Consider the following 14,309-nt stretch of genomic DNA (forward strand, 5'->3'; position numbering starts at 1 on the left):
TGCTCATTTTTATATTAAAGATTTTACTGTTGTGATAAAATGTAAATACTAAATACAAACAGCAGAAAAACATTTATCTTATAACTGTCTCTTTTAAAACTCCCACTGTTATCTGTCTACTACAACATTCTGTGATCCCTCCAGGTAAGAAAGGTACTTGGGTTTGTCAAAGGTAGATAATTCCCTCGACCAAAAATATAGTCCAGCAGGCAGGACACTTGTCTTGCACATGGGAAAATGGTCTGCCCCTGGTTCATTTGCTGGCACTATATATGGTTCCCCAGACTTTAAGGAGTAATCCCTGAGAGCAAGGAGTAAACCCTGAGAAATGACAGGCATGGTTCCCCAAAATTACAAGAAATTCCTTATATTTAAATTTCTCAAAATAACAAGAAAACAAAACTATCCTTTTCAATACAGATACTGAGAGGTCATCATGTTTGGTCTTTTCCCCATTTTCAGGATACATCTCCTATCTGGAATGATTCCTTCCAACCATTACTGTCATAATGGTCCCTTCTCTGTCCCAACTACCCTCTTTCCCAACCCCTTGAGGCAGGCTTCCAACCATTTGTCCTGATGAGAGCAAGAGAGAGCGAGAGAGTGAGAGAGCAAGAGAGAGAGAGAGAAAGAGAGAGAGAAATGCCCTCCATAGAGACAAGCTGTGGGGTGGGGTGTCAGGAGGGATATGGGGGATAATGGGTTGATGGTGGGAAATGCATGCTGCTGGAAGGATGTTATATGACTGAAACTCAATCATGAAACTTTGCAACTGCATTTCATGGTGACATGGTGACATGGTGATCCAATAAAAAAAGTAAGTAAAAATTTAAAAAATTAAAATTAAGCAAACAAATCTTCATAGCACTACAACAGAGAAAGGTCTCTGGGCTTGAGTTGTCTGAGTTCCCGGGGTTTGATTGTTTTTAAGCCACACCTGACTTGGTTCTGTGTGTGCATGGATCACTCTTGGCAGCTCAGGAGACCATATGGTGTGCCAGACATTGAACTCAGGTTGGTTGGGTGCAAGGCAAGCATCCTACCTGCAGTGCTATCTCTCCAGCCAACCCCTGGGGCTTTGAAAGCACAATCCTGGGGGGTTTCATTCTTGTGTGTCAGGACCCACTGTTCAACTTCTGTTTGGATGAATTTGTGAGGTTTTGTCTTCATTGAATTTCTGGGGCTTCAGTGAGAACTCTCCCATCTATTTTGTCAGGCATTGAAGACATAAAATGATTCTCTCCTCTCCTGTCCACCACTCATTTATAGGCTTATACCCAAACAGACAACCAGTACTGGCTCTGATGTAGAACATGCCCATGGATTTCACAGATGGCTTTAGCATCCTTTGATATGGACAAGTAGGAAACAAAAAGTCTCAGGGCCAGATCCAAGGGCAAATAATGAAGGCTAAAGGTCCTTTGATCTCCTTCACTGTGTGGTCTGTCTGTGCAGACTTCAGGGATTATCACTTGTCTCTATAATCAATTTTTGTGAAAATAGGGTCCAACCTGGATATTTTTCTCTGATATCTAAAGTAACTTCCATTCTAGGTTTTTGTTTTATAGAAATAACATTGGTACTCACACTGTTCAACCAGTTAATTCTCTTATTAAAACCGCATGTTATCCAAGTAATTCTATTGGGCCAGAATCAGCACATTTTAATTTTATATCTGCTGCCCAGTCATATTTTATTTGCAGTATATTCTTCATTTTTTATTTAACTTTGCATGGAAAAACCTTATAGCAGACAGAAAACTGGCTTGCTATTATAGTACCATGGCAAGGTCTGGCCTACTACATTGTTTCCATTTTCCAAGTTTGTTTATAAAATTCCCTCCACAAAGTTACCTAAAAATTAAAAGCTGAAGGTTCTGCTTGCTTTCTTGCAAGAGCTGTCATAACTGCATTCAAATCCTCCTTTCGGTCCCTTTTGTTTGAGGGAGGGCTCACGCAGTGGTTCTTAAGGGATACTCCCTGTTTAAATGCAGGTTTGCTCCCATAGATTCTTTGAAAAGACATGTAATGTCAAGGATGGATTGGGGGCTATTGCATGAAGAGCATGTTCCCAGACTATAAGCTTTCTCCCCAACTTACCTTCTTCCTGGAGGCCCAATCTTGTGGTTTTTAATTCTTGATACTTCTTTGACTTTTTTGCTTGTACTAAGAAATTAAACATGACTTGGTACCTAAAGCAATAGCATAGTGGGAAGGGCATTTGCCTTTCCTGTGGTTATCCCAGGTTTAATCCAAAGACCAAACAGTCCTCGGAGCCCACCAGGAGTGATTCCTGGTGCAGAGCCAGGAGAAAGCCCACAACACAGGTGGGTATAGAAAAAAGAAAAAAAAATAAAGATGACTATCTGAGCTATAAATGCATATTGTAACCTGTTAGCCTGTGCCCCAACTTCACACTCCACAGCGTCTCTCTATCTGCACTGCATGTGTAGACAGAGACTAGTATGGACACAAAATCTATTTTAAAATGCGATTTGTGTATATTTAAAAGTACAGTGGTGCCATGCTAGAGACATAAAAATAAAGTGATACTTAATGACCCCAACACAAGTCCAGAATAAGTCTATCTAAACAGTAGAAATCGATTTTCTAAAGAGATAGAAATGAAAAATAGAAATCAAATAATTTGGAGAAAGGGGTCAAGAAGTATGTCCTTAGTCTCAGAGATCACATCTTACCTCTGTATTACTTATAGAAAAATTCCTCTTGAGTAGCTTCAAGAGAATTCATAGAACTAAATTTTGGGGATTCACTGTCAGATTCGGCTTCACATTGAGTAAGTGAAAAATTAAGGCTGTCCACTTATCTCTTTATAAGCTAAAAAGCATATTCTTCTGCAAACATTCTCATGAGAGCATAGCAGAACTTGATATATTTTGGAAAGCTGGGCATATTTTTATCTCTACTGCAAATGAATGCACTTAAATCTAAAAGGCATAAGTGGCTGACAATGTGTTCGATTGATACAACCCATTTCATAAATATTTTTGTCAACTATTGGTTTTGTTTGCTTTCTAGTAAGAGGAGTCTTGGGGATTTCTCTGATTAGAAAAAAAAGAAGAGAATTATTGTTGCATGCACACTTCCAAACAGCCTTCTCTCCCTGACTGATTCTGTAGTCACAACAAGCATATCTCCGCAGGTGGTCTTGAGTCTGAAATTCAGCTTAAAAGAAAGCAAATCAATGATTCACTTGAAGGAAAAATAACTAGCCTTAGGCAAAATATTAAAATTCAGGACAATAAATAAAAGCAGTGCACATCGTGTTTAGGAATTATATTAGTGACTAAACAAAGATGAGAAATTCAATCTTGTCTTAGTCTTGCCTTTTTTTACTAAAAAACATCTGGATATTTTATAAAGTTGTTTAAGCTTTTCTCTAAGTTTTTTTTTTCATCAGAAGTGCTGCAGACATAACAGAAAAAATGAAAAAAAAACAAGAAGCAATTTGGTCAACATTCTGTCACTAGATCAGAGAAGACTATCTACATGGGGACCCAGCAGGCAGGATTCAAATCTCAAATTTACACACCAGAGAAATAGAGCACGCTGGCCAGAGATAGTCTATAAATAGCCTTCGGAAAAATTTAGCATGCCCAGGTACAATTTTGAAGTATATAAAGTCAGTAGAATCATGTTTATTTTAGTACAGACTGCAAAAAATGTCTGGAAATAAAATAAGAAGCACAAACAATTTCACAGCTAGAAAAAGTGAAATAAGTTTTATAACTAACAAAATTAAGTATAAAATATAGGTTATTAGATTTTTTTCTATTCATGAGCATTAAATTTTGTTAAATACATTTTCTTCATTGACTGAAATGATGTTTCCCCTTTTTGATGTTAGTAAATTATGAAGAAATTATTTTAGCTATTTCAAAATTTTACTTAGCAATTGTGACATACAGTGTTCCAGCAATCACCATCACAATGTCATGTTCCCCCCAATATTCAAGGTCCCTCCCATTATCCCATTATTTTGGTAGACTCAGTTTTATAGGCCACTCCCAAGACCACTGTACATTTTTTTAATTCCCTTACTGTGTTTATTTATATTCCACATTATATGGAAGAGATCATCCTGATGTTTATCCCTCCTTCTGACTTCATTCAGCATCAAACCTCTAGTTACATCCAAGTAGCAATGAATTATATGATTTTATCCTTTCCACAGCTATGTAATAATATATTGTTTGTACATTCTACAATACTTTATCCACTCATCTTTTCCTAGGCATTGAGGTTCTTTCCATATACTGATGATTGTGAATACTGTTATAATGAACAAAAGAACACATATGTCCTTTTTAAACAGTCATTTCCAAGAAGTGTAATTCCTGAGTCATATGTAAGTTTAGTTCTTAGGTTTTAAAAACATTTTCTTATTGTTTTCCATTGAAACTAACCAGATGACCTTTCCACCAATAGTGACTGAATGCTCCTTTCTCCCCACACCACTGCCAGCACTGAGTATTTCTGCTTCTTTTGATGTATGCCAGTCTCTCTGGTATGAGGTGATATTTCTTTGTTGTTTTGACTTACATTTCCCAGATAATAAGATTCCCCAGCCTTAAATTATAACAAAAAAGCTATAGTAAATCAAAATCCGCACAATATGAAAATAAAGGGCAACTCTTAGACCAATAGAATATAATTGAAAGCCCAAAGAGAGACCCTCAGGAACATAGTTAATTTTCAACAAAGGATATAGATATATAAAGCAAAACAAGGAAGAACTCTTCAAAACTCCTGCCGGGAAAAATTAATTACATGCAAAAAGATTGGTTCCCTATCTCACACCAAATATAAAATTTAACTAAAATTGGGGCTGGATTAGACATAATACAACAAGTAGAGCACTTGTCTTTTATGAAGCAAACTCAAGTTCTATCCCCAGCATCAGATAGCGTCCCAAGAGCATCACTAGGAATAAGTCCTGATGGCTGTACAAGGAAGAATCCGTGAGCATTGCTGAGTTTGGCAAAAATATACAAATACTTTTTTAGCTCAAAATTAATTAAATATCTAATATTAGACCTGATGTTGAACTTAAATCCAAGAATTGTGGTGTAGAGTACATAGGTGGAACTCTTCCTGGTTCTGACTTAAGAGACATCTTCAGCTACCAGTGGCCAAGCAAAAAGAAGCCAACTTTTAAAGAATGATATCACATCAAATTTAGAAGCTCTGCACTGGAAACAAAACAATGGCTAAAGTGAAAGGACCTCTACAGACAGGGAGAAAATGCTTGCTCATCACACATCTAGACAGGAACTAATAACCAAAGAATATGAAAGCACTTGTAAATTTTTAAAACAACAAAAACCTGAAAAATTGGAGGAGGAGCTAATAACCAAAGAATATGAAAGCACTTGTAAATTTTTAAAACAACAAAAACCTGAAAAATTGGAGGAGGAGCTGAATAAACCTTCCTCAAAGAAGATATACATGTGGCCAATAGGTATGTGCAAAAATTGCTCTTATCATCAGGGATATGCAAATCAAAACAACCGTGAAACAGAAACATTTTTATTTTTTATTTGGATTAACTTGAGTGTAATAGAACTGCAGTTGGAAAAAATTCATAAATGAAGATTTTCTTGGTTAAATCAAGAACAGAGGGGCATTCACATATTCATTGCGAGAAGGAAAAAAAAAGTAAAATTAACAAAAGGCAATTTGGCATGATCTAGAAAAATTGCAAAAACTTTAATCTCTGTTACAGTTTCTCTTCTAGAAAGCTGTCATAAAGAAACTATTAAAAATGAAAAATGCATGTGTCTATCAACCAGAACAAATAATAATGATACACGATTTGGGTCAGGAGCAATTGTTCTGAGAGTAAGGTATTTGCTTCCATGCAACCAACTTGGTTTCAGTCCCTGGCATCCCAAAGGGTCCCCCTAACACTCCCTGGAGTTCCTGAGTTCAGAGTCAGGAGTTAGGAGTAATCCCTGAGCATTGTTGGGTGCGTCCCAAAACAAAACAAAACATTTAATAATATAGAACATCTATTCATTTAATCTTCTAAAAAAAAAAAACAACTACCTAAAACATATAGGTATGGTAGCATATTAAGTAACACAAAATAGATTCAATGAGACATTGAAAATTCCATCAAACAATCTTGTTATTTCAACAACTGAAGTTCAAAATAATAAAAAATCTTTTAAGATAAAATTTAAAACACTTCATAAACCAATTTTGATGCATTAACCTTATTTGAATCCCAATTCAAATAACAACAGAATGATTTTAATGAGCACATTCAATTTTATAGTAGTAAGAAATTACATTTTTTAGTGATTACCATATTGTTGATAATTCAATAATTTTCACCTTTAGATATTATAATTGTATATTTGCTTTAAAATAAAACTGGTAACAGGGAAACCAAAAGGACTGTGGTTGTAATGCTATTTGGCAAGAGTGGCTGTACTACATTGGGCAGTTCAATATGGTATGGTTAATGTTACATATTTAATTTTTGCTTCATAATTTAAAGCTGATTGTTTTTCAGAAAGGAAATAATTGGCCACATGTTGACTATTGTCTAAACTGAGTTATGGACATAAAGGTTACTATATTATTTTTAGTTTTGTATGTGTTTGGAATTTCAATTTAAAATTAATCATGATCTAAAGCATGAACTGCAATCTGGACATGTTAACTACTTTCTGTGAATAGTATCTCTGACAGGAAATAATATTTATCTCAGAGTTATTTGGCAAGCAACCAATTACATCTGTCTCTCTTTTTATATCTTAGCCAGATTCTAGTACAGATATTTGGCATCTGACATAAAAAAAATCAACTTGCAAGGTTAACTAAAATGTTGACACTAAAAAAAAAAAAAAAAAAAAAAAAAAAAAAAAAAAAATGTTGACACTAGCTGTTATACTGAAATAAAAATAGAATCAAGAAACTTATTTGCTATGCTCCAATATGACAGGACTCAAGAATCAATTCCAAATTGAAATATTATTTTAAGAGAAAATTTAAATATAACAAATGTGTTTTTAAGCTATCCAAGTTTGACTTTGTTTCTACTTCATGCAAAACAATAGATTTAATTAAAGACAAGGAATCAGTGTTGGGGGTAGCAACAGATTAACTAGGGGATTTTAAGCTATTTTTTAAAAAAGAATATATTTTTATCTCTGAAATATATTTACCAGTTAATATCAGAGAGAAAGGACTGCAAAGTTTAAGTTTAAGAAGAGAACTCCCAGAATGAGCACCAACTGGGAGCTCTTAGGCACTATTGCAGCAACATGGAAAGATGCCGTCATTGACAACATCAACAAGGAATACGAACCAATGATTCAGCACCTCCATGACTCTGTGAGGAATGCTGAGAGTGGGAATGCCACAAACACTCCTGTCCTCGGAAACTCTCGAGCTCATTCACCAATGTGGTTTGGCATGAGCCTCAGGCAATCACAAACTAACGTTCGAGCTCGAAAAGCTGTGAAGAGAAGAGATAAAGGAAAACCTCAAAGAGAGAAAAGCAGCAGTGTTAGCCTATGTGGCAGAACATAGGAAAAGTACTCACATTGCTCATCTATCCTTCGCCAACTACAAGACTAAGGATTCAGCACCATCGACCATATCCACACAGTGACGAAACTCATTGAAGTTTTGCGAGAGTTCAAGATGCCGCACTGTCTAATGTTCATCAACTTAAAGAAAGCCTTGGATTCTGTTGAGACTGAACCGGTCATCAAAGCCCTAGCCAAACAGGGTGTTCAAACTCAGTACATAAGATCCTCGTCGAGCTGTATTACAGATTCACCACCAGGATCTCACCATTCTACAAGGAAGTGATCAATTGTCGTAAAGAGAGAGGTTCTGCAGGGTATACCATTTCACCGAAAGTCTTCAGTGCAACCCTTGAGAATGTCATGTGATGACTGGAATGGGAAGGAATGGGAGTGAAGATAGATGGTCGGCAACTACACCACCTACACTTCACTGATGACAGCGTTCTCATAACACCAAACATTAGCCAAGGGGCACAAATGCTTGCCAACTTCAACTGTAAGTGTGAGAAGGTCAGACTGCAGCTGAATCTCACCAAAACAACGTTCATGAAAAATGAAGTAGTCCTTGATGTTCCATTTGCTCACAATGGTATGAACATCTCCAAATGCAGCAGCTATGTGTATCTGGGTCGAGAACTCAACATAAGGAATGACTTGGCGCCAGAAATGTGCAGGAGGAAGAGAGAAGCGTGGAACTCCTTCAAGAGCATCCAAGAAGTGGTTAAGAGGATGAAGAAACTCCAGCTCCGGGCACATCTTTACCACTCCACTGTTCTTCCTGCACTAACATACGCCTCAGAGACCTGGGCCCTATGCAAACAGGATGAGAACGCTATTCGGGTATCCCAAAGAAGAATCGAAAGAGCTGTGCTAGGAGTATCACATCTCACTCAAGTGAGAGAAGGAATCCAGAGTTCCAATCTCCATCAACAATCAAAAATCAGAGACGCTGTCTCGGTTGCCAAGGCATCAAAAATCAGATGGGCCGGACATGTAATGTAATTTTGAGATGACCGATGGACAAGAACTGTTACCGACTGGATTCCACGGGATGTCAAAAGACCACGCAGCTGCCCACGTATGAGATGATCAGAACTTCTTTATTAAAACCCTGAATGAACGGTTTGAGGCTCTTCCTGTTCCTGGAGCGAGCAGATATCATTGGGCTACACTAGCATGTGACAAGGACAGATAGAGACGTTACTGGCCCCCACTTGAACAAATCGAAGATCAATGGGATGACAAGTGATACAAGTGATACTATCAATTAAGACACCTAGAGGTGAATAGAATCAACAACACTGTAACCCTGAGACCCCAACTTTAATAATCAATCTTTAAAAGGTGCTTGTCAAGATGGCGGGTGGGAGGAGCAGTTTGGAGAGGAACCTGGGAGCAGGGAAGTTGTCACTGGTGGTGAGTTCAGTGATGAAACCAATGAAACATTGTATGTCTAAAGCCCAGTTAGGAATAAGTTTGTACATCCTAATTCTTGAATAAAATTTAGGTAAAAATAAAATTCAAAAAGAAGCAAAAAGCTGTAAATGAAAAAATTAAAATACAAACCTGCATGTGAAGTACAACTTTTTGTTTTAGTCATGACAGTTGACTGGGAAGGAAAGTAGTAAGTGCATCCTTAAATAAAAAACATATTTTTTCACTAATTTGTAATAATTATCTCAGAATAGTACAACTCTGTGGCCCGTTTAGGAGGATGAAAACTGTCAAGAACACTTCTTTATGAGCATGGGGACAACTGAAAGGCAAGCTCTGGTTCACCTTGTGACATTTCATGGCATCTCATCAAAATTATAGATGTGAAAGATGCTTGGTCAGTAAATTCCATAAATTATTGGCAAAAGTGCCAGAATTTTTTCCTCCCTCCCTCAAGTGAGCTGAGGTTGTATGATATTCAGTATTTTCTATCTATCATTTTGATAGGCAGTCACAAATTTGCTTAAAATAAATCAATTTTAATTTTCTGTGACTTCACCACGTACACATATACACTACACATACACATACACACATAAACACATAAACACACAAACACACATACTTTCTCCCGCCCTCCCAAAATCAAAACAATCACATTTACACATTTATTTTTAAGATAACAGTAATAGTTGTGCTTACTCATATTTTTATTGCTTGATCCACTTATAAAATGTGTCACCTGAAAGTGATAACATTTTGGATAACTAATTTTTAGAGATTTTGAGATATCATAAACAATTTGTTTTTCCCTCCTTTGCTCTGCTCACATACAACATTTCTATAGTTATTAGTTTGGGGTAAGTTATAAGATGGATTGTTTGTAAGGGGGTCAGGTGGTCCAAAGAAAGGTCAGAAAAGTGAGGAAGTAGTGGCGTGCTAGGTCCAAAAGTTGTTAGCAAAGCAGAATTTGGACCAGATTAGACAGTGGAGTGTGACCAGATATACTCAAAATCAGTCCTCATTTCTAGCAATGAAGAGTCAAGTTACTGTTAAAGACTCCTTGAGCCAAAAGCCAATGATTGGGTGCATACATGTGTATCAGTTACATGTCCAGTGTTCTTCATACCTAAAATGCTTGGAAAAAGAAACATATTTTAATGGTATTGAAACCAAGTCTGTTGTAGACTTTTCTCAGCTCCCCTTATTACAATCACAAGTTATTAAATACAGTATCTGCTACAGCTGTGACCAGACAAAGGAACAATGACAAAATTAAATGTGTTTTTAAAATGATTGAGAGTTTGCTCTTCAAAGCCACATTTCTCTTTGAGCACGAATCTCTCTCGCTTATCTCTACATCTCTACATCTTTTCCACTCTAGAGAAGCCTGTGTTCTCTCTTGAACCTCTATTACCTACCTCCCTCACCTCACATCTTTCTTAGTAAGTTTTTCTAAATAAAACTACCTTGCTTAAAATACTGTGGACAGAGGACTTAAATGAATAATATTTCCAGAGAAGATGTTTAGATGATCACCAAACAAATGAAAAGATGTTCAAGTAAGGATAGAGAGATGCACATCACATCATGCAGAGTGGCTATTGTCAAGCAGACAGAAAAATAGCAAACGGTGATGAGAATGTAGAGAAAAGGAAAACCTTGTGTACTATTGGCAGGAATGGATATTTGCACAAACATACAGAAAAGAGTATGAAGGCTTTTCAAAGAACCTAAACTGCAGTCTGATTCAGGATTCCACTAGCTCACTTCTGTATATATATTTAAAAGAACAAAGTCATGAACTTAAAAAGGTATATGCACTTCCATGTCCATAGCAGTATTTACCAGAACCAAGACAAGAACTCAAGGTGTTGTAAGAATGGAGTTAGTGATACATATTCATGCCACTTCATATTGAATATGTCCTGAGAAATGCATCACTAGCAATTTCTTATTATTCATATTTTATGGACTATAATTATACAAGCGTAGATGTATAACCTACTGCACTCTGGCTATCTGGTATAGCCTAATATTAGGGACAGCTATTGCTCAACTGGCCCATAATTGACCTAGATTCCATTCAGCTATGCCTGAATATATGTATGCAGTGGAATACTATTTTGCCACATGATGTGCATAAATTTATGAGCTCTCTGTTCAATCCCCAGAATTCTCCCCTCTATAGCAAAATTGATGGTTCTTGAGAGCAATCTGCCAAGTAAAAAGGTATTTGTGTATGTATGTGTGTATATATATATATATACTATAAGATCTCATATATTTTTTAAATAATAATAATAAAACCCACAAGCTTATGGACAAAAGTAACATATTAATCATTTCCAAGAGATTAGTAGTTCTTAGGAATAAAGCAAAATGAATAAAAGGTATCAAAAGAGATAAACTTGGCTCAGGAAAATAGCACAATAGGTAAGACAGTAGAACAACTCGCCTTGCACTTGGCAGAGCTGGGCTTGATTCCAACATTAATTATGGTCCCTTGAGCACTAACAGGTGTGATCTCTAAGCAAAAAGCCATAACTGAGCTCTGAGCACTGCTAACTGTGGTCCCAAAATCAAAAGCGATAAGCTTTGAGTTATGAAATAAGTCCTGGGGTGCAATGTATGATTATAACTGCATTGCTAACAATAATCAATGGTATTTATAGTGTATTTAAAAGTTGCTAACAGAATAGATTGAAAATTTTCTCATGATGAAGAAATATATGATTTTCTGGTGATTAATATTAGGTAAGCTTACTATGGTGATCATTTCACTATATTTATAAAAATCAAATATTTGTATAAGCCTGACATGAATATAGATATGTCAATTACATCTCAGTTAAAAATTTATGACATAATATGAATGAATATGGGACAGAATCCCTAGAGTATTCTAGATATGCCTGTAGAATATAAACACGATATATACATTTTTATATGTGTGTGTATGTGTGTGTCATGCCAGAGATTGAACCTGGATTGAGTGTGTGCAAGGAAATTGTTTTATCCTGCACTATCTCTCCAGTTTACCTTCTCATTCTGTTTATAAATTAAGTCCTATTCTGTTCCAATGTTTGCAGAAGAAGCTATTAGTTTTAAAGAAGTTAATTTACTTAAGATCATATAACAAATTCATGAAGATTCCAAAATTTAAAAGAAAGTTATTAAATTTCAAAGATGACCATGCTACTATTTCTTCTATGGAACTCTAAAGTGAGACATAATGTGGAAAAATTTAAATGATTTGATGGCTGATGTAAAGATGAGAAATACATTAAATTTAATGTGAAAGAAAATCAATACAAAATTACATATTAAGTATTTTAAAATGCTAATAGCTATTGTGTGGGTAGTGATTTCAATCACTTTTATATTGTATCCTAATAAATTTTTTTCAACAATTTTATATCATTTTTACCTCATAATTAGGGAAAATTTGCACTATTTGAACCAATGTCTCCCAATTTATTTCACTTAGATCAGTTTCAACTGGTGCCATGTTGCCTCTCATAAACTTAATTTTATTAGAGTTCACCTCATTTTACCCAAGATCAAGTCAGCTTCTCTCTTCCTAAGATTTTAAAAATACAACACGGAACATAATAAAAGTTAATCCATAAATCTATATTGCTCTTTCTCTGTAGAATCTCCTACTCTCCTCTGAAAATTTTCTTTACTCAAATTTAACAAGCATAAAACTGAAAGCAGCATTTTTAGTACCAAATGTCATTATCTGGCACCATTTCCAATGCCTTGAGCAAACCTTTTGATACAATTTTAACAGTAAAACTCTCTTTGCATTTCAAAAGTCTCTAATTCTCATAGAAACTCTTGAAATATATGCCACTTATATCCTTTTCTTTATTTTCTTTTATTATTAATATTATTATTATTATTATTATTATTATTATTTGGTGGGGGTGGTCATACAGAGGGGTACTGATTGCTTAATCCTGGCTGTGCACTCAAGGATTATTCCTGACCAGGCTTGGGGTACCATATGTGGTGCCAGGAATCAAACCTAGGTTGGCCATGTGCAAGGCAAACATGCTACCCACTAAACTATCACTCTGACCCCAAAATTTTCTTTTTCAAAACATCAAAAAGTGATGAAGTTAGAAGTAATCATTCTCAACTCACAATGGAACAAATGTGTGAATGGAATGAAAATTCATAGACATGCTGGTGCATGTTTAGTGACCTAGAAACAGAGAAAGTGAAGGCAGGCAGAACTTTTATCTTTTAAGAGCAAGAACTGAGGGGCTCTATAATTATCTGTCATCTGCTCCATGTTGTATCTGTGATTGGAAATGTACGTGATGGGAACTCCAGGATCTTTGGAATTCTTCTTTTCAAGATCTTAGTCACCAGTGGCCACAATGTACTATTTGTGCTGAGTCACTCTGCAGGAAGCAGCCATCTGCACAGGTTCCTGGGTGTGTGCATTGCAACAGATCAAATCTTGGAAGCTTGGCAATCTTGAGAGCTACTGGATACTTCTGCTCCAATTTCTCAATCTCAGCCATGACACAGTCAGTTATAGAAGTCATACAGTTATACATTTGACATGCAGACAGTCCAATATTGACTGTATCAAGTCCAATTTAGCTTTAATGGAGAAGTTGGTAAAGTTGGTATCAACCAGGGCGGGCCTTGCTGTATCTTATATTGGAAAAATAAGCAGAAAGGGGGCTAGGTAACTTCTCCTTCTTTCAGTGCACTGTAATCTTTCTTTACTTAATTTTAGGTTTTAATCTGTTCTTTACTTTCAATCTCTGGTGTCTGAGACTAAGCCTTCACTTCATGGTCTCATACTTCCTTGAGTTCTTTTGGTTCCTTATGTTCACACCATAACCCTTTCTTTCCCTTCTAAACAGCATCTTCATGCCCTATCTGAGGTATGCATCAGACATATTTTGTGCATAGTGCTCAAAGCTGTTAAAGCACTGTCTTGAACAATTGTTTCTATGTTCACAGATTGTCAAACACTTTCAAGGGTCTGTCAACATTTTTATTATCTTTGGTAAGAGTTCTCACCTCAATTCATGAGATAGCTTGTTCACTCTTCAATTAAATAAGTAAAAGTATTATGTAAATATACTAGAATGAACACAAGTAAATTTTATTGACTATATTAATTTTTAAGTGTATTTTAGTTCTTAGAAGCCAGAGTGACAGCACAGTGAACAGGACATGTGTCTTGCATACAACCAACTGGATTCAATCCCTAGCCCCTTAAGTAGTGATTCCTGAGCACAAAACCAAGAAGAAGCCAATACTAAAACCAAGAATAAGCCCT

General features: G+C 36.0%; 1 pseudogene; it reads right to left on the reverse strand.

The window, feature by feature from the left end:
* Positions 1–13,211: 13,211 nt before the first annotated feature.
* Positions 13,212–13,845, reverse strand: LOC101552578 (rRNA-processing protein FCF1 homolog; annotated as a pseudogene).
* Between the last annotated feature and the right edge of the window lie 464 nt (positions 13,846–14,309).

The sequence above is a fragment of the Sorex araneus genome, chromosome 1 (genome assembly GCF_027595985.1).
Source record: "Sorex araneus isolate mSorAra2 chromosome 1, mSorAra2.pri, whole genome shotgun sequence".
In the NCBI taxonomy this organism is placed as follows: domain Eukaryota; kingdom Metazoa; phylum Chordata; class Mammalia; order Eulipotyphla; family Soricidae; genus Sorex; species Sorex araneus.